This window comes from Mustela putorius, unplaced genomic scaffold (assembly GCF_011764305.1).
Source record: "Mustela putorius furo isolate JIRA1106 unplaced genomic scaffold, ASM1176430v1.1 tig00000508_pilon_pilon_pilon, whole genome shotgun sequence".
NCBI classification, from domain to species: Eukaryota; Metazoa; Chordata; class Mammalia; order Carnivora; family Mustelidae; genus Mustela; species Mustela putorius.
The window spans coordinates 6,584,459-6,605,746 of NW_025421402.1; the positions used below are offsets into that span (position 1 = coordinate 6,584,459).

The 21,288-nt window shown below is 38.5% G+C and overlaps 1 long non-coding RNA gene across 1 annotated transcript in view; it reads left to right on the forward strand.

The window, feature by feature from the left end:
• The first annotated feature begins 18,302 nt into the window (after window positions 1–18,302).
• The window catches only part of LOC106006181, a 29,670-nt gene continuing 26,684 nt past the window's right edge, over window positions 18,303–21,288 (forward strand). Inside the window, exon 1 of the long non-coding RNA XR_001180100.2 lies at window positions 18,303–18,384. This is a non-coding gene — a long non-coding RNA (uncharacterized LOC106006181). The remainder of the gene's footprint in view (window positions 18,385–21,288) is intronic.

A 21,288-nucleotide genomic window follows, 5' to 3' on the forward strand; every position in this document is an offset into this window, starting at 1 on the left:
GTTTATTCCTGGGTATATTATGGTTTTCAGTGCTATAGTAAATGGAATCGATTCTCTAATTTCCCTTTTTGTATTTTCATTATTATTGTATAAGAAAGCAACTGATTTCTGTACAATGATTTTGTATCCTGCTACATTAATGAGTTGTATGAGTTCTAGTAGTTTGGGGGTGGAGTTTTTTGGGTTTTCCATATAAAGTATCATGTCATCTGTGAAGGCAGAGAGTTTGTCTTCTTCATTGCCAATTTGAATACATTTTATTTCTCTTTGTTGTCTGATTACTGTTGCTAAGACTTCTAATACTATGTTGAACAAGAGTAGTGAGAGTGGGCATCCTTGTCATGTCCCTGATCTCAAAAGGAAGGCTGTCAGCTTTTTCCCATTGAGGATGATATTCGCTGTGGGTTTTTCATAGATAGATTTTATGAAGTTGAGGAATGTTCCCTCTAACCCTATACTTTGAAGAGTTTTTAGTCAGGAATGGATGCTGTAGCTCATCAAATGCTTTTTCTGCATTAATTGAGAGGACCATGTGGTTCTTCTCTCTTTTATTGATTTGTTCCATCACATGTTAATGTTGAACCACCCTTGCAACTCAGGGATCAATCCCACCTGATCATGGTGGATAATCTTTTTAATGTATTGTTGGATGCTATTAGCTAGGATCTTGTTGAGAATCTTAGCTTCCATATTCATCAGGGATATTGGTCTGAAATTCTCCTTTTTTGAGGGGTCTTTGCCTGGTTTGGGGATCAGGGTAATGCTGACTTCATAAAAAGAGTCTGGAAGTTTTCCTTCTGCTTCAATTTTTTCTGAAACAGCTTCAGGAGAATAGGTATTATTCCTCCTTGAAAGTCTGGTAGAACTCCCCAGGGAATCCATCAGGTCCTGGGCTCTTGTTTTTTGGGAGGTTTTTGATCACTGCTTCAATCTCGTTTCTAGATATTGGTCTATACAGGTTGTCAATTTCTTCCTGATTCAGTTTTGGAAGTTTATAGGTTTCCAGGGATGCATCCATTTCATCTAGGTTACTTAACTTTTTGGCATATAACTTTTGGTAATAATTTCTGATGATTGTTTCTATTTTCTTGGTGTTACTCATAATCTCTCCCTTTTCATTCATAATTTTATTAATTTGGGTCTTCTCTCTTTTCTTTTGGATTAGTTTGGCCAATGGTTTATTGATTTTATTGATTCTCAAGAAACCAGCTTCTAGTTTTGTTGATGTGTTCTATTGTATCTCTAGTTTCTAGCTGATTGATCTCTGTTCTAATATTGATTATTTCCCTTCTTGTGTGTGGAGTTGGCTTAATTAATTGTTGTTTCTCCAGTTCTTTAAGGTGTAAAGACAGCTGGTATATTCTGGATTTTTCAGTTTTTTTTTGAGGGAGGCTTGGATGGCTATGTATTTCCCCTGAGGACCACCTTTGCAGTATCCTGTAGATTTTGGACTGAAGTGTCTTCAGTCTCATTGGTTTCCATGAATTGTTTAAGTTCTTCTTTGATTTCCTGGTTGATCCAAACATTCTTAAGCAAGGCGGTCTTTAGCTTCCAGGTGTTTGAATTCCTTTTGAACTTTTTCTTGTGGTTGAGTTCCAGTTTCAAAGCACTGTGATCTGAGAATACTCAGGGAATAATTTCAATCTTTTGGTATCAGTTGAGTTCTGATTTGTGACCCAGTATGTCTATTCTGGAGAAATTTCCATGTGCACTTGAGAAGAACAAGTATCCTGTTTTTAGGGTGGAATGTTCTGTATATATCTATGAGGTCCATCTGGTCCAATGTGTCCTTCAATGCTCTTGATTCTTTATTGATTTTCTGCTTGAATGGTCTATTACTGAGAGTGGCATTTTGAGAGTGGCACTGAGAGTGGCAAGTTCCCCTACTATTAATGTATTATATCAGTATGACTCTTTATCTTGATTAACTGTTGTCTTATGTAGTTGGCTGCTTCCATATTGGGAGCATAAAAATTTACAATTGTTAGATCTTCTTGGTGGATAGACCCTTTAAGAATGATGTGGTGTCCTTCTGTATCTTTGATTACAGTCTTTAGTTTAAAATTTAATTTATCTGATATGAGAATCGCTACCCCAGCCTTTTTTTGAGGCCCATTAGCATGAAAGATGCTTCTCCATCCCTTCACTTTCAGTCTGGATGTATCCTTAGGTTCAAAATGGGTCTCTTGTAGACAATATATGGATGGGTCCTGTCATTTTACCCAATCTGCAACCCTGTACCATTTTATGGGAGCATTTAGGCCATTCACATTGAGAGTGATTATTGAAAGATACATTTTTATTGAAATCGTGTTACCTGTGAAGTCCTTGTTTCTATAGGTTGTCTCCATAAATTTCTGTTCAATGACACTCTTGGTTTCTTTCTTCTTTTATAGAACCCCCCTTAATATTTCTTGTAGTGCTGGCTTGGTGGTCACATGCTCTTTTAAACCTTACCCATCTTGGAAGCTCTTTATCTCTCCATCCATTTTGAATGTCAGTCTTGCTGGGTAACAACATGGCTGTATGTTGTCTTCATTTAGTGCCCTGATTACATCTTGCTTGCCAGGTTTCTGTGGTCAGGTATGACATCATTCTGATGTGCTTTCCTCTGTATGTAAGGAATCTCTTCCCCCAGCTCATTTTAAGAGCTCCTGTCTAAAATTATGATTCATCAGTTTCACAATCAGGTGTCTCCAGATCTTTCTAGATTCTATGACCTTGGGGGGATACCTTTCTTCCTCTAGCACACAAACGCTGTTTCCATTTCTCAGATTGTGAAAATTTTCATGGGGAATTTGTTCAACTATATCTAGTCTTCTTTCTTTCTCCTCCCCCTGAGGGATTCCAATAATTCTGATGTTGGAATGTTTCATGGAATCATTTATTTCCTTAATTCGATTTTCATGGCTTCTAAGCTTGTTGTTCCAGGCCTCCTTCTGATCAATTTTCTCTATCAGTTTGTCTTCTAGATCACTAATTCTATCTTCTGCCTCAGTTACCCTAGCTGTTAGAGAATTTAGATTAAATTGGAACTCAGTGATAGCATTGTTAACATCTTCTCTGGTGGCTTTCACTTCTGCCCTAATCAATTCCATTTTGTCATTAATGGTTTTCTCCAACCTGGCCATTGCCTGGATAATTGTTAGCCTGAATTCCCTTTCCGACATACTGTTTATGTCCATATCCAAAAGCTCTGAGGGAGAGGACACAGTCTCTGAATTTTTCCTCTGCTGGGCATTCCTCCTCCTAGTCATTTTGGTGAGAGATGGCTGAGGGAATGTGTAGCTGAATGTATCAACCATGATCCAGGCAAGGTGCACCCTGGAATGCTTCTGAGCAATCGGGAGTCCCCACCAAAAAGAAAGGAAAAAAAGAGAGAGAGAGAAAGAGAGATAGGAAAAAAAAAAAAAAAAAAAAAAAGAGAAGACCCAGCCTAAATGGGCTCCAAAGTTATGATTTATAAAGCATACAAACAAAAAGAGACAAAGAGATTGACAAAAGTAAATGACAAGAAAAAAAAAGAACCCAGCCAAAATGAACCCCGAGTATAAGGTTTGTATACTACCAGAACAAAAACAAATACACAGAAACATTGACAGAAGGAAAAGATGGGAGGGCGGTTATAAATTCTCAGTGTGGGCTAGGAAGTTTATTTTGATTCTTCCTGGGTGTATCTTGGTATCATTCTTAAAGGACTCATCTTTCCTGAGATAAAGGGGGATTAAAACTGGTTTATAGGGGCTCCTAGGTGGCTCAGTAGGTTAAGCCTCTGCCTTCAGCTCAGGTCATGATCTCAGGGTCCTGGGATCGAACCCTGTATTGGGCTCTCTGCTGAGCGGGGAGTCTGCTTCCCCTTCTCTCTCTGCCTGCCTCTCTGCCTACTTGTGATCTCTCTCTTTGTCAAATAAAACTGGTTTATATATAGGGGTAGTATTGACTGGGGAAAAAGGATTTCCTTGAAGCTTATCTCTATATGAATATAAAAAAATAGGAAACTAAAAGAAAAACACAGGTATATATATCAAAAAAGTTCAAGTTAAAAGGTTATTATGGAATTTGTTGTAGTGAACCTCTGTACACAAACTTGTGATGGCAAATAGGTTAAAAATTACAAAAAATTAAAAAGAATGAGAATAGGGGGAATGAATTAAAAATAAAATTTGTATTTATGACGTATACAGGTTTTAGGGGAATACTGGGAGTTTAATATCTTCTTTTCCCCTGATATTGGGGTTTTTCAGTTTTATGAAGACCCTGTTGTGGTTGTCCTCTTGTTTTTTGTTTGTTTGTTTGTTTGTTTGTTTTTGTTTTCTTTTTTCTTTTGGCTGGCTTTCTGAGGGAGGGGCCTGGTGCGTGGTATTACAGGCAGTCTTGCTAGACTTGAATTCTCCTGCCCCCTGTCAAGGGGCTGGGCTCTGAGGAAACCGGTTTTTCAGGCATTTGTTTTCTGGAGGTTTTTTTTCTTCTTTTCCCTGCTTAGCAGCTTTTGGTGGTTCTTCAGAGGTTTAGAGGAAAGCAAACTGCACCCAGACCTCCGTCTCAGAGAGAAACCTCAGTCTGTTCCTCTCTGGGTGATTCAGAGCACACAGACTCCTCTCTACCACCTCCACAGGCAGAGCATATCCCCAGCCCCAGTCTCAGGAGTCACAGGAGCTCCTGCTTGCAATTGAGTGCTACTAAAACCAAAACTAAAACTAAAACTGGCTTCCAGTTGCAGCCTTTGCCGTGGCTGTCTAGGCAGGTCCAGACCACCAGAGAGATCCCAACCAGAGATAGTCACTGAGATTTTCATGCTGGACTCTCACCAGTCCTAGAGAGCACTGGCTAGTGCCTGCATGGACCTCTCTCGGGGGAGGGTGTGGAGTGCGACTCAGGCACCCCTGACACGCAGCATGAGTGCAGAGTGCAAAAGGCTGTGGTTCTAGAGAGCTGCAGCTGGCGGCCAGACTCTCTTGCGTGCGCCACCACTCAAATGCTCTCATGAGCTGGTGGCTCAGGGACCATGGCCTGGATGCTTCGCGGCACTCTCTCTGGCACGGTGCCAGCGATGGCTGTCCTGGGCCCGTGGTCTTAAGCCCATCCCCCTAACCAACCGATTCCACCAATTTCCCCTTAAGATCTTTTGCTCTTTTTGAGTGCTTTTAACTAGACTCCAAGTTAATGTTCGTCCCCAATCACAAGGCATGCTTGTATTGAGGTATTACTTTCCAATGGGTTACTTCTGGTTGCTCCCTCCCCCTTTTGTTTATCTTCTGATGTCAGTCTGACGTTTGCACTCCATTTTACCTGTCCACTGGCATCTTCTGCCCCCATAGAGTTCCAGAAGTGTATAATCCTACATCTCAGGCTGATTTCATGGGTGTTCAGAGTGTTTGGTAGATAAGCAGCTCACTTTAGGGGACTGGTTGAAACAGTGTCTCCTACTCCTTGGCCATCTTGCCCCCCTCCTCCAGTAAATTTCTTACTGTCTTGTTTAATGCCCTGAATTACCACTGTTATGGGCTGTTATGATGGAGGCTGGAAGAAGAGGGGAGTACCACAGGGAAAAATTCATGTCGCCAAAGAATCCTAGCTCTGCAAAACTACTTTTCTTCAAGTTCTATTTCTTAATGCCTTAATGGACTTTTTCAATGAAACAAATCTGTCTAGATATTAACACATGTATAACAAACTTCTACTGTATTCACATTTTATACACATCATTTATTTATCTTAAATAATTTTGTTTGCCACATTAATATAATTGTGGCTAAAGTGTCATATACTGACATCAATAAAAATTCTTTCAATGTTTCATCATTAATGTGCAAATTTTCATCTATTTTCTTTCAAAGATTTTATTTATTTATTTGACAGAGATCACAAGTAGGCAGAGAGGCAGTCAGAGAGAGGGAGGGAAGCAGGCTCCCTGCTGAGCAGAGAGCCAGATGTGGGGCTTGATCCCAGGACCCCAGGATCATGACCGGAACTGAATGCAGAGGCTTTAACCCACTGATCCACCCAGGTGCCCCTTTCATCTATTTCTATTCAATTCAGTTTTTTAAATAAAAGAAATGACTGTAAATTTTGCCAAATTTCTTTTTACGATATATGACAATAGCAGGTGGACTTTTTCTTCCAGTTTATTATTACAATTCTGTGAAGAGATTCCCCAGACTGAGGCATCAATAACTGGTTAACACTAACAGGCATCCAGAACCTAACATATATAATACAAAACTCTTAATTCAGCACTCCATTCCCCCCCAAAACCTATTCTACCCTTAGTCTTTCCATCTTAATGAATCTTAATCAGTTGCTCAAGGCCAAATCCAAGGGTCATCTTCAATTTCTCATTTTCTTTTTAATGGCACAGCTGATGTATCTTAAGACAAGTTTATCCTGTCCCCAAAATATATCCCCAATCCCCTTATGCTGCTTCATTTTCCTCCACTGCTTATATATATTTACATACATAAATCTCCACTATATTTACTGGTATATTCATTGGCTTGTCTGGGTTCTTCTTTTTTGTAATACCTATTCATTAATTTGCCCAACTAAAACAATAAGTTGCATGTCTCTTCTATTATTGATTTGTAGGAGTCCTTTATACTAATTAGTAACATGTTACTAATTATTTTTCCTCTGTGTTTTTAAATATTTCATGTTTTTTTGAGTCCTTTGTTCCATAAAAACTTTAATTTTAAAGTAGTTTAAATTACCTACAATTATAGATTAGGACTTTTTTTTTTGTATATGAAGTAATTCCTTACACTGAAGGCACAGTGATTCTATATTTTCTCGTAAAAGTTTCAAAATGTTCCTTTCATGTTTATTTCTATCTAGAACTGTGTTTCTGTAGATAGTGTGAAAGAAAATCCAATATGATTTTTTCCAATATAGATAACCAATTTTCCTAACATAATTTATGTACAAGATATTCCTTTTCATATTGATGGCCAATGTCACTTTTAGTATATCATAGTTGCCTACATTAATGGTCATGTGCAGGACACTGAGTTTTAGTCCAGTAACTAATTTTTGTCTTCCCACTGGCAATACCATACTTATTTAATTATCACGACTTTCTGATAGATCTTGATATTAGATTAAACAATTTCTCCACTTTATTCTGGAATATTTTAGAATCTTTTCTCCTCCAATAATTTGAATCTGCTTGTAGGTTAGGATATTTACTGAAACTACACTTAACATGTAGGTCAATTTACATTTTTTTTCATTTCCACAAATATTATATAAATCCTTTTGGTTTTCTTTAAATTCTTCCAATAAAATTTATTTTATTATATAGGTCTTCAATCACTTTTTAAAATATTTATGCATTGCAAATTTATGTAATTTTTAAAATTACATTTTCTAAATCTGCTAATTGGCACAGATTTAAAAAAATTATTTATTATTTTTTATTTAAATTCAATTACTTAACATATAATGTTTTATTTATTTCAAGGTTACAGGTCTGGTGATTTATCAGTCTTATATAATCCCCAGTGCTCATTACAACACATACTCTCCCCAATGTCTATCACCCAGTTACTGTATCCGTCTATCCCATCTCCTCCAGCAACCCTCAGGTTGTTTCATATGATTAAGTCTCTAGGTTTGTCTTCATCTTGTTTCAGTTTTTCCTCTCTTCTCCTGTGATACTCTGCTTGTTTCTTAAATTCCACATATTAGTGAGATCATATGATAATTATTTCTCTGATTGACATATTTCACTTAGCATAATCCATATCATTGGAAATGGCAAGATTTCATTTTTTTTTATGGCTGAATTATTCCACTGTGTATATATATATCACCTCTTCTTTATCCATTCATCCGTCGATGGACATTTAGGCTCTTTCCATAGTTTGGCTACTGTAGACATTGCTGTTATAAACATTGGGGTGCATTTGCCCCTTCAGATTACTCTGTTTGTAACCTTTGGCTAAATATCTAGTACTGACTTGTTGGGTCATATGGTAGTTTTATTTTTTACTTTTTGAAGAATCTCCATACTGTTTTCTGGAGCTTGTATTCCCACCAACAGTGTAGGATGGTTCCCCTTTCTCCACAACCTTAACAACATCAGCTGTTGCTTGATTTGTTAATTTTAGCCATTCTGACTTGCGTGAGGTGGTATATCATTGTGGTTTTGAATTGTACTTCCCTGATGCCGAGTGATGTTGAACACTTTTTCATGTGCCTGTTGGTCATTTGGATGTCTCCTTTGGAGAAATGTTGGTTCACGTCTTCTGCCCATTTCTTGATTGGATTATTTGTTCTTTGGATGTTGTGTTTGAAATGTTCTTTATAGATTTTGGATTCTAGTCTTTTATCTGATAGGCTATTTGCAAATATCTTCTCCCATTCTGTCAGTTGTTTTTTGGTTTTGTAGACTGTTCCCTTTGCTGTGTAAAAGCTTTTGGTCTTGATGAAGTACCAATAGTTCATTTTTGCCTTTGCTACCCTTGTCTTTGGCAATTTGTCCAGGAAGAAGTTGCTGCAGCTGAGGTTGAAGAGATTGTTGTCTGTGTTCTCCTCAAGTATTTTGATGGAGTCCTGTCTCACATTTAAGACTTCCATCCACTTTGAGTCTATTTTTGTGTGTGGTGTAAGGAAATGGTCCAGTTTCATTCTTCTGCATGCAGCTGTACAATTTTCCCAACACCATTTTTGGAGTTTGGCTTTTTCCCACTGGACATTCTTTTTTGCTTTATCATGCTTTTCCTGCTTTATCAAAGATTAATTGATAATTGAATTAATTAATAGGTTTTTTTCCCAGTGGACAGTCTTTCCTGCTTTATCATGCTTTTCCTGCTTTATCAAAGATTAATTGACAATTGAATTAATTAATAGGTTTTTTTTCCACTGGACATTCTTTCCTGCTTTACCATGCTTTTCCTGCCTTATCAAAGATTAATTGATAATTGAATTAATTAATAGGGTTGAGGGTGCATTTCTGGGTTCCCTATTCTGTTTCCTTGATCTATGTATCTGCTTTTATGCCAGTACCATACTGCCTTGATGATGACAGCTTTGTAACAGAGCTTGGAGTCTGAAATTATAATGCCACCAACTTTGGCTTTCTTTTCAAACATTCCTCTTGCTCTTTGGGGTCTTTTCTGGTTCCATACAAATTTTAAGATTATTTGTCCCATTTCTTGAAAAAAGTTGTTGGTATTTTGATAGGGATTGCATTAAATGTGTAGATTGTTTTAGGTAGCATAGACATTTTCACAATATTTGTTCTTCTAATCCATGAGCATAGAATGTTTTTCCATTTATTTGTGTCTTCCTCAATTTCTTCATGAGTGTTCCCTAGTTTTCTGAGTATAGATTCTTTGCCTCTTTGGTTAAGCTTCTTTCTAGGTATCCTATGGTTTTGAGTTCAATTGTAAATGGGATTGACTCCTTAATTTCTCTTCCTTCTATGTTCCTGCTGATGTATAGAAATGCAACTGATTTCTGTGCATTTATTTAACATCTTGACACTTTACTGAGTTCCTGTCTGAGTTCTAGCAGTTTGGAGTGGAGTCTTTTGGGTTTTCCACATAAAGTATCATGTGAGAGTTTGACTTTAGCAGATTTAAAGGTCTTTAATTTCTTTTTGTTTTCTGACTGCCCAGTCTAGGAGTTCTAGTACTATGTTGAATTGCAGTGGACGTCCCTGCCATGTACCTGAACTTAGATGAAAATCTCTGTTTTTCCCCATTGTGAATGATATTTGCTGTGGGTTTTTCATAGATGCTTTGATGATATTGAGGTATGTACCCTCTATACCTACACTTTGAAGAGTTTTGATCAAGAAACATCGCTGTACTTTGTCAAATGCTTCTTCAGCATCTATTGAGAGTATCATAGGGTTCTTGTTCTTTTTTTTATTAATGTGTTGCATGGCACTGATTGATTTGTGGATGTTGAACCAACCTTGAAGCCCTGGAATAAATTCTACTTGGTGATGGTGAATAATCCTTTTAATGTACTGTTGGATCCTATTGGCTAGTATTTTGGTGAGAATTTTTGTATCCATGTTCATCAAGGATATTGATCTGTAATTCTCCTTTTTGATGGGGTTCTTTATCTGGTTTGGGGATCAAGGCAACGTTGGCCTAATAAAAAGAGTTTGGCAGTTTTCCTTCCCTTTCTATTTTTTTTTTATTTTTAATTTTTTATTTTTTATAAACATATATTTTTATCCCCAGGGGTACAGGTCTGTGAATCACCAGGTTTACACACTTCACAGCACTCACCAAAGCACATACCCTCCCCAATGTCCATAATCCCACCCCCTTCTCCCAAACCCCTTCCCCCCAGCAACCCTCAGTTTGTTTTGTGAGATTAAGAGTCACTTATGGTTTGTCTCCCTCCCAATCCCACTTGTTTCATTTATTCTTCTCCTACCCACTTAAGCCTCCATGTTGCATCACCACTTCCTCATATCAGGGAGATCATATGATAGTTGTCTTTCTCTGCTTGACTTATTTCACTAAGCATGATATGCTCTAGTTCCATCCATGTTGTCGCAAATGGCAAGATTTCATTTCTTTTGATAGCTGCATAGTATTCCATTGTGTATATATACCACATCTTCTTAATCCATTCATCTGTTGATGGACATCTAGGTTTTTTCCATAGTTTTGCTATTGTGGACATTGCTGCTATAAACTTTTGGGTGCATGTGCCCCTTTGGATCACTACGTTTGTATCTTTAGGGTAAATACCCAATAGTGCAATTGCTGGGTCATAAGGCAGTTCTATTTTCAACATTTTGAGGAACCTCCATGCTGTTTTCCAGAGTGGCTGCACCAGCTTGCATTCCCACCAACAGTGTAGGAGGGTTCCCCTTTCTCCGCATCCTCGCCAGCATCTGTCATTTCCTGACTTGTTGATTTTAGCCATTCTGACTGGTGTAAGGTGATATCTCATTGTGGTTTTGATTTGTATTTCCCTGATGCTGAGTGATATGGAGCACTTTTTCATGTGTCTGTTAGCCATCTGGATTTCTTCTTTGAAGAAATGCCTGTTCATGTCCTCTGCCCATTTCTTGATTGGATTATTTGTTCTTTGGGTGTTGACTTTGCTAAGTTCTTTATAGATTCTGGACACTAGTCCTTTATCTGATATGTCGTTTGCAAATATCTTCTCCCATTCTGTCAGTTGTCCTTTGATTTTGTTAACTGTTTCCTTTGCTGTGAAAAAGCTTTTGATCTTGATGAAATCCCAAAGGTTCATTTTTGCTCTTGCTTCCCTTGCCTTTGGCGTTGTTCCTAGGAAGATGTTGCTGCGGCTGAGGTCGAAGAGGTTGCTGCCTGTGTTCTCCTCAAGGATTTTGATGGATTCCTTTCGCACATTGAGGTCCTTCATCCATTTTGAGTCTATTTTTGTGTGTGGTGTAAGGAAATGGTCCAATTTCATTTTTCTGCATGTGGCTGTCCAATTTTACCAGCACCATTAATTGAAGAGGCTGTCTTTTTTCCATTGGACATTCTTTCCTGCTTTGTCGAAGATTAGTTGACTGTAGAGTTGAGAGTCTATTTCTGGGCTCTCTATTCTGTTCCATTGATCTATGTGTCTGTTTTTGTGCCAGTACCATGCTGTCTTGATGATGAAAGCTTTGTAATAGAGCTTGAAGTCCGGAATTGTGATGCCACCAATGTTGGCTTTCTTTTTCAATATCCCTTTGGTTATTTGAGGTCTTTTCTGGCTCCATATAAATTTTAGAATTATTTGTTCTATTTCTTTGAAAAAGATGGATGGTACTTTGATAGGAATTGCATTAAATGTGTAGATTGCTTTAGGTAGCATAGACATTTTCACAATATTTATTCTTCCAATCCAGGAGCATAGAAAATTTTTCCATTTCTTTGTGTCTTCCTCAGTTTCTTTCATGAGTACTTTATAGTTTTCTGAGTATAGATTCTGTGCCTCTTTGGTTAGGTTTATTCCTAGGTATCTTATGGTTTGGGGTGCAGTTGTAAATGGGATTGACTCCTTAATTTCTCTTTCTTCTGTCTTGCTGTTGGTGTAGAGAAATGCAACTGATTTCTGTGCATTGATTTTATATCCTGTCACTTTACTGGATTCCTGTATAAGTTCTAGCAGTTTTGGAGTGGAGTCTTTTGGGTTTTCCACATATAGTATCATATCATCTGAGAAGAGTGATAATTTTACTTCTTCTTTGCCAATTTGGATGCCTTTAATTTCCTTTTGTTGTCTGATTGCTGAGGCTAGGACCTCTAGTACTATGTTGAATAGCAGTGGTGATAATGGACATCCCTGCCGTGTTCCTGACCTTAGCAGAAAAGCTTTCAGTTTTTCTCCATTGAGAATGATATTTGCGGTGGGTTTTTCATAGATGGCTTTGATGATATTGAGGTATGTGCCCTCTATCCCTACACTTTGAAGAGTTTTGATCAGGAAGGGGTGATGTACTTTGTCAAATGCTTTTTCAGCATCTATTGAGAGTATATATAATATGTTTCTTGTTCTTTCTTTTATTGATGTGTTGTATCACATTGACTGATTTGCGGATGTTGAACCAACCTTGCAGCCCTGGAATAAATCCCACTTGGTCATGGTGAATAATCCTTTTAATGTACTGTTGAATCCTATTGGCTAGTATTTTGTTGAGTATTTTTGCATCTGTGTTCATCAAGGATATTGGTCTATAGCTCTCTTTTTTGATGGGATCCTTGTCTGGTTTTGGGATCAAGGTGATGCTGGCCTCATAAAATGAGTTTGGAAGTTTTCCTTCCATTTCTATTTTTTGGAACAGTTTCAGGAGAATAGGAATTAGTTCTTCTTTAAATGTTTGGTAGAATTCCCCCGGGAAGCTGTCTGGCCCTGGGCTTTTGTTTGTTTGGAGATTTTTAATGACTGTTTCAATCTCCTTACTGGTTATGGGTCTGTTCAGGCTTTCTATTTCTTCCTGGTTCAGTTGTGGTAGTTTATATGTTTCTAGGAATGCATCCATTTCTTCCAGATTGTCAAATTTATTGGCGTAGAATTGCTCATAGTATGTTCTTATAATAGTTTGTATTTCTTTGGTGTTAGTTGTGATCTCTCCTCTTTCATTCATGATTTTATTTATTTGGGTCCTTTCCCTTTCTATTTTTTAAAGAGTTCAGGAGAATAGGTATTAATTCTTCTTTAAATGGTTGGTAGAATTCCTGTGGGAAGACATCTGGCTCTGGGCTCTTGTTGGGACATTTTCGATGACTGCTTCAATCTCCTTACTGGTTATGGGTCTGTTCAGGTTTTCTATTTCTTCCTGATCCAGTTATGGTAGTTTATACATCTCTAGAAATGCATCTATTTCTTCCAGATTGTCAAATTTGCTGGCGTATAGTTGCTCATAATATGTTCTTATAATTGTATTTCCTTGGTGTTGGCTGTGATCTCTCCTCTTTCATTCATTTTATCTATTTGGGTCCTTTCTCTTTTCTTTTTGGTAATCTGGCCAGGGGATTATCAATCTTATTAATTCTGTCAAAGAACCAGCTCCTGGTTTTGTTGATGTGTTCTACTGTTCTTTGGGTTTCTATTTCATTTATTTCTTCTCTGATCTATATTATTTTTCTTCTCCTGCTGGGTTTAGGTTTTCTTTGTTCTTTCTCCATCTCCTTTGGGTGTAGGGTTAGGTTGTGCATTTGAGACCTTTCTTTTTTCTTGAGAAAGGCTTGTATTGCTATATATTTTCCTCTCAGGACTGCCTTTGCTGTGTCCCACAGACTTTGAACAGTTGTGTTTTTATTTTTATTTGTTTCCATGACTTTTTTTCAATTCTTCTTTAATTTCCTGGTTGACCCATTCATTCTTTAGTAGGATGTTCTTTAGCCTTGATGTATTTGGGTTCTTTCCAAAATTCCTCTTGTGATTGAGAAATGGTTTCAAAGCATTGTCATCTGAAAACATGCAGGGAATGATCCCAGTCTTTTGGTACAGGTTGAGACCTCATTTGGACCCAGGATGTGATTGGTTCTGGAGAATTTTCCATGTGAACTAGAGAAGAATGTGTATTCTGTTGCTTCTGGATGGAATGTTCTGAATATATCTGTGATGTTCATCTGGTCCAGTGTGTCATTTAAAGCCTTTATTTCCTTGTTGATCTTTTGCTGGGATGCTCTGTCCATTTCAGTGAGGGGAGGATGTTAAAGTCCCCTACTTTTATTGTAATATTGTTGATGTTTATGTCCTTGTAACATTTAGAACCTTGCTTCTTCTATGTAATACTATCAATAAATATTGAATAAATGATCAATATTTATTGAGTTGACTTTTAGGCTTGGGCTTCTTTCATAAATATGAAATGAATTCATCTCATATAGTCGTTTAAAATTGCTTTTGTTTGTAAATTCATATTTTCATCTCAGAGACAAAACTCCATGATCAATGTGAAGGATTTTTTTTTTTTCTTCCTACAGGGTATGGATTTCTTCAGAATAGGAAGTACATGCATTACAGAGATTTAGAGACACCAGAAGAATTGACAATCAAGTAGCTTAGTTTCTTTTATTTCTACAAGGGGTGAAAGGCCTTAGAATTTCACGAGACACTAAAATTAATGATACATCCTAATTAAGTAAACATTTGAGTTCTTTTCCTGATTGGAGTCCTGTACAAAACACAAGGAGAAAATGATAAAATTGTTTCGTATCCATCTTTCCATGAAAATAAAAATCCACTCCCTGTTAGTCTCTTGTGGGCTTGTTTTTGTTTTTGTTTTTAAGGTTTTTTAAAAAAAAATTTTATTTATTTATTTGAGAGATCACAAGTAGGCAGAGAGGCAGGCAGAGAGGGAGAGAGAGAGAGAGAGAGAGAGAGGAAGTAGGCTCCCTGCTGAGCAGAGAGCCTGATGCGGGGCTCAATCCCAGGACCCTGGGATCATGCCCTGAGCCGAAGGCAGAGGCTTAACCCACTGAGCCACCCAGGCGCCCCTTGTGGTCTTGTTTTGATCTCACATTTCTTTTAATATTTTGCTAATTTTCACTGGTAGAAATTCTGAACTTACTGTTATTGTGCTTAGTATGTATTCTTTATACCATCTCATTTTTATACAATCTTCAAATGCAATGATCGTTATTTACTTACAGCTATTTCAATATTTGTTACACCCAAATCAGCATGAATTGGATGCTAATATGTAAGACTCTATGCGAAGTGGTACATACCAAATGAATAAAACTATGCAATATTATATGTTCTCAAATTGTTAGTTTATTTTGGATACTAGTACTATTGTCTGGTTGTCCCCACCCTGGTTCCTATTCACTCTCTATGTGAAAAAAACCTGATTTCTAATTCTGAATCTTCTACTTACTTTGTGACTTTGGGCAAATTAATGAAGCTCTTTGAGACTGTTGCTTCTTATGTGGAATGTTTGTAACCAAATTGTCCAAGTGATATGGAGAAAATCTATTTTAAAAGACAGGCCTACATAGGTTCTTCAAAAAATTCTGTGAATTAGGGCACCTGGGTGGTTCAGTTTGTTAAGTGACCGACTCTTGATTTTGGCCGGGGTTATGAGCTCAGGGTTGTGAGATCATCAGAGATCAGGGTCAGACTCGGTCCCTGGGCAGGACTCAGAGAGGACGCGAGAGCCTCACCGCCTGTCCCCCCCCCCCCCCCCCCCCCCCGAACCGTCCTCCGAGCCTCCCAAGCTCTAGCTTCTAAAACAAGGCATTTGGAGCTGAGGTTTCGGATGGAAGGGAATGGCCTCCAGTCGGGAGCTGCAGCATTCTCCGAGAAAACCCAACCTGGGAGGCTCCTGCTGCCGCCGCTGCAGCTCGTAACTGCGGTTCCGCGCCCCCTTGCCTGAGCCTCGGCGCAGCGCCCCCGAAAGCGCCCGGCGACTTTGGCCTCATCCGCATCTTCAGCCCTTTGACCCCCACCGCCTCCCCCACCCCCCATGCAAATCGGTGATGATTTGGTCATCCTAAAGTGACCCTAGTGGTTTATTTGGGGGGGTTGGCTGTGCTGGGCTTCCTTACTACGCCTCCCTCAGTCGCTGCGAGCGAGGGAGTTCAAGGGAAATCCTAGTGAAACACACTGATGGAATACTATTAATCCTAATAATCATGTTCCCAGCGCAGGTAACTCTTAACGATCTGAGAGTGAGAAGATCAGAGCAGGATTTCAAAAGCAGTGCCCTCTTGAATTCTCACTGGCCTTCCCAGCAGCCTCAATCATTCTTGCTGCTGTATCTTTCAGGATGACTAGAGCCTTGCTCACTAGTTCTCTCTTTATCTCTTGTCTTCAACACATCCTTTTACTTCTCTTTGCAGATTTATCTGTATTTCAACTTAATTTCTCTGGGGTTACACAGCTTCTATTTCCCCCCACGGTGTGGGATTGTACAGTCAGTAAATTTCACTTTGCCTAAGGATCATTACAAATAACCCTCCCCCCCAAAATAAAGGGCACCTCTCGCACATTTTTTTCTTTTCCTTGGGGGTTCATGGCTTTCTGTGTAACTGGTTTTTAGGTGGTTATATGCCACCAGGAACTGCTGATTTTTTCAAAGTTCCACCACCCTGCAGCTCATCACTATTTTGATTTGGAAGATCATGGAATATCTGTTTGCATCCTGGATATATTTTTCTCACAGTTATTTTGCTTCCTGAAATGTCCTCTGGTAAGTTATTTTCCTTATATTTTATTAGAAATTTCTTGCTAGTGTTATTTTTAATAAGCTTTACTTCAGCAATATCTCATTTTTAAGATATTTTTGTTACCTTCAGAACTCAAAGATCTACATGACTGTTCATTAATTAGTATATTAGTTGCAATTGTGCTACTAAGATAGAGCTCACGTAATGGATTATCCCATCACCTTTTACATTATTTATTTCTGTCCTCCTTTATATAACAAGTTATAGGAAACATTAACCATCCCTCCCCATCCCATCAGTGCTTCTTGGCACACATTCCTGTGCCATTTGAAAGGTCAAATTTTATATGTTTATCTAACAGTAAGCTTAAAGAAACCTTGTGACAGTTTCAGCATCTGAGAAGGTTCACTAGTCTCTTATCTTCACAAGGTTGTTCAGGCCAGCATTTGTTCATTGGAAGTAATTGCATGACTGAAGGAAGATTTTTGTCAATGTATTTTTATGGGTTTAGCAGGACATTAAGCACTAGAAGCCACTTGATGGTAAGAAGAGTGGGAGTTTAAACGCACCACTTTTTTCTTACAATAACCCAAATCACACAGGAACACATTGTTTTGGACATTGTATTTCAATTCAGGCATCATATTTAGTACACTTCTGATTTTGTGAATTTAGCTGGTGAACAGCTAATTGGACACAGAGTGCTCATTTCAGAGGACGAGGGCTATCGGAAGGAAGTACTGATTATCTTGGCTCCAATAAACTGGAAATCAGGGACAGATTTTGTATGAAAAATTTAATTGCCTCACTCTTCACACTTGTTTAACTCCCAGACTCAACTTTTAATAGGTATGTTAATATGTCAATATTAATATGTCAATATTAATATTTTGCTTTTATGAACATTTTTTAATGGGTTTACCTGACAGTTATGATTATCACTTCCCCTTTAAGTATATGTATGTTGAAGAACACTTAAGTCTCAGCTTTTACTTCACATACTGACAAGGGCATGGCATTAATTAAATGTCAAGGCTACGCGTATTGTAATCTCAAATGCATACTAAGGTTTTAGGGTTTCCTCTGTGACACCCCCTCCCCTGCCAGCCCCCATCAGAACAAATTCCTGGTTTCTACATTTTCTTTTTATTGGGATGGATGGAGGTGAGAACGTACTGTTTAAACTTTCCTTCCTTATGTCTTTTATTCCTTCATCCTTCTTTTCTTTTTTCCTTTTCTCCCTCTTTTTAAAATTTCTCAGAAAGAACTATCCCTGTCCTCATTGATGGCTGACGCGACGACCTAATTAATTATGATTATTTTTTTAAATTCAAAAGCCCATTTAGTTTCCAGACACAAAAGTACTCCAGCTGCAGCGTCACCCCAGACCCCAGTCTCAGGATTCAAGGGCTTCCCCCCTCGGCTCCCACCACCAGCCCATCAGAGCAGGGCTGAGACTGTGGTCCGCACCACTAGGCGCCCCTCACCCGTCCCTAGTTTCTACAGACAGGTGTCTCTCCTTCCTAGTCTGGTCGTCCTGCCTGACAAGTGCCATCAGTTGCCGCGACTCTAGTTTCAGAAATGAGGGCTTGGCATAATTGACCAATTCAAGATTCCTCTGAGGACTGGTGCTATTGCGCAGGGGTGGAATAGCGCGCGCACACACACACACACACACACACTCACACTCACACACACACACAGAAAACGCAACTTTCAGTGCAGTCAGATCTTTCCTTCTTAACCTAGTCTACTCCAGTCAAGCCCAGCCCTACGCTGTTAGGTAAGTGCGCTCTGCTGTATGAAGCTTGAAACTCCAGCTTGCGAGGGGGACAGTTGGTCTGCGAGGCTGCGCCGCCAAGGACGCTTTCAGCGGAGGGCTAGCAACCGGCGACCGAGCCTGGCGATTTCTCCGCAGCTCTACCTGGGGAGGTGGGGGTGGGGGAAACACAGCTGGATTTCAACTTGGAGCTGGAGCTTGGAATACAAGGTTGAAGTTCAAACAAAGAGTGAGGTTGGGAACCCTTTGGCTTATATGAGAAGCACTTTCAAGTTGGGTTTTTATTCTTCTGTTTCCCATTTTCTGGAGGTGGGGGGAGAAGCAGGAGGAGGGGAGACCCGAGCGCTCCCCTCGGTGTCCGCCCGAGAGGGGGTGGCGCTTCTTGGCCGCGGGTTCCTGCCGGTTCCGCAGCCAAGCAGTGTAAAGTTTAGGTCTCTGATGGCTGTGCTCCCAGCCCCTAAGAGTTGAACCAGAGAGTGTTTTACTCTGCACCAGGTCGAGAACGTGATCAGCCTTGTAGAGCAGGGACCTCCTTCTAATGGGAATCCGTTTGGGAATCGCTGGGGAGGCTTTACCTCCAAAGATGCCCCTTTCGAGCTGTGTGAGATGCCAGCCAGAGGCTTGAAAAGGGGAAGAGGAGACTGGGGTTGCAAGAGAACCCTAGTATTGCTTACAAATATCCTAGCCAGTCAGATGCATGTAAGCAAAGAAGAAAGCATCAGGGTATAAAACCGTCTCAACCTCTTGGAAGACAGATTCAGAATTTTGGGACTTTTGCATGATGTTTAGATTTGTTTGTCATCATGCAGTTAAGCAGGTAAAGACTGAATGTCCATATTTTATTAGCAATCATATAACCTGTATGTGACCCATCCTGGGATAATTTTTTGCTGTTTCAAGTAATGGGATACATGTATTTTCAGATGGTTCTACTATGATGCATACATTCTTAGTATTCGCGTTGGAGAAGAACTTGAATCTATTTAAATATTTAACCTGCATTCATATCAATGTTTAACAATGTTACAAAAATCATAAACTGGGCAAGGGTGAGAGGAAGAAATGAGAGGGTACAGAGTGGAGGAAGGGGTGCATAACCCTAATGTAGTTGCAGAAATGCAGAAATGCCTTGAAATACTATTCCTTGTTAAAATCACAGACCTTAATACAGTTGGGGAATTTTAAAGGGCATCTTGAACTAGCACATTAACTCTGATCTGAGAGAAACATTTAGTGGGTTATATTATGTTTAATAATATATTTAGTGGGTATATATTTTACATATATGTAATATATATAATATATATTTGTATTTGTGGGTATATATTATCCATATATATATATATATTAGTGGGTATATAATTTTAGTGGGTTATATTATTTTCGCCTTAAAAAAAATTCTTGGGGTGGTGTAGAGAGCAAAATGGAGTCTCTCATGTCAAGCAGGAACCTGTGTCAAGCAATGATGCAAGCAGTTAATGTACTACAGCTAGGAGATCTCCAATGCGGATATACAATGGGGACCCATGTCAGCTGACACCCCAGAACTGATAAGGAGCAGAAGCAGAGGAGGTCTGCAGCGACCCAACACAGTTTCAATCCCTTTAAAAAGGGAAGGATTTGGACAGGAATCTGTCAAACTCTTTAGACCTGACCCCTCTATGTCTGACCCCTTAAAAAAGCCAACTGCCCCTGAAGGTTCTGCCTCATGGATCTCCGAACAGAACCGAGAGCCTTCCCTGTTTGAACATCAGAAGGTACTTGAGGAAATGATAAAAAAATGTGCTCATTTTGAAAAATAAGTCTTAGAATCATATTATTATACAGAAATCGTATGTGAATATTCTAAAAAGTGTTACCTTTGACAAGAGAATAGATATGAGTGCAAGACAATAACTGGATTACACATTAAGAAAATTCCTGTTGAAGTACAATTTCACTTTAAAATGCTCATGATTGGGGCACCGGGGTGGCTCAGTGGGTTAAAATCTCTGCCTTCGGCTCAGGTCACGATCCCAGGGTCCTGGGATTGAGCCTTGCATCAGGCTCTCTGCTTAACAGGGAGCCTGCTTCCTCCTCTCTCTCTCCCTCTGGCTGCCTCTCTATGTACTTGTACCTACTTTTATTAATAAACAAATAAAATCTTTAAAAAAATAAAATGCTCATGATGTTCATCACAAATTATCATTTTTCCTAGCATTACCAGATCTAATAATATTTTAATACATACTATTAATGGTCTTGAAATGCTGATGTTCATATAACCACACGTCCATACTTTAGTGAATTTCTCTTTTTTCCTTTTTTAAATATATAAATAGCACTATATATATATACATATATACATATATATAATAAGTTTATAAAAAAAGTGTATATGTATATTGGAGGCCTCTTTACTTTTATTATGAAATCTATATTTACAAGGACATATAATATGGTTTCCTAGTTACAACTCATGGACCTATCTCTGCCTTCATATACATAATTATAATATGTTCTTTCATTGTTTACTGTTTAATGTTTGCTCCGTTTTCTTAAGAAAACATGCTCTCTGTGTGCAAGACCCATGCTGGTTTTATTCAGTGATCACCACAGCTGAGTGTCTGACACATAGTAGGAGTTCCAAAAATACTTTCCACAACTTTGACTAAATGAGTAACTTGAGAAAATTTTAAAACCTTTGAACTTGCCAACATTCATAAGAAACCACAATATTTTTTGAACAATATAAAGAATATAATTAGATGGAAATACTGAGTTTTTAATGATCTTTGAAAGGCTAATGATAATGCTATATATAATACATAGAAAGGAAAATAAATATACTAACATTTTTAATGCTGTTGGATTACAACTATATTTTCACAATTGTTGGTATTTTTTACAAGATTTTATTTATTTATT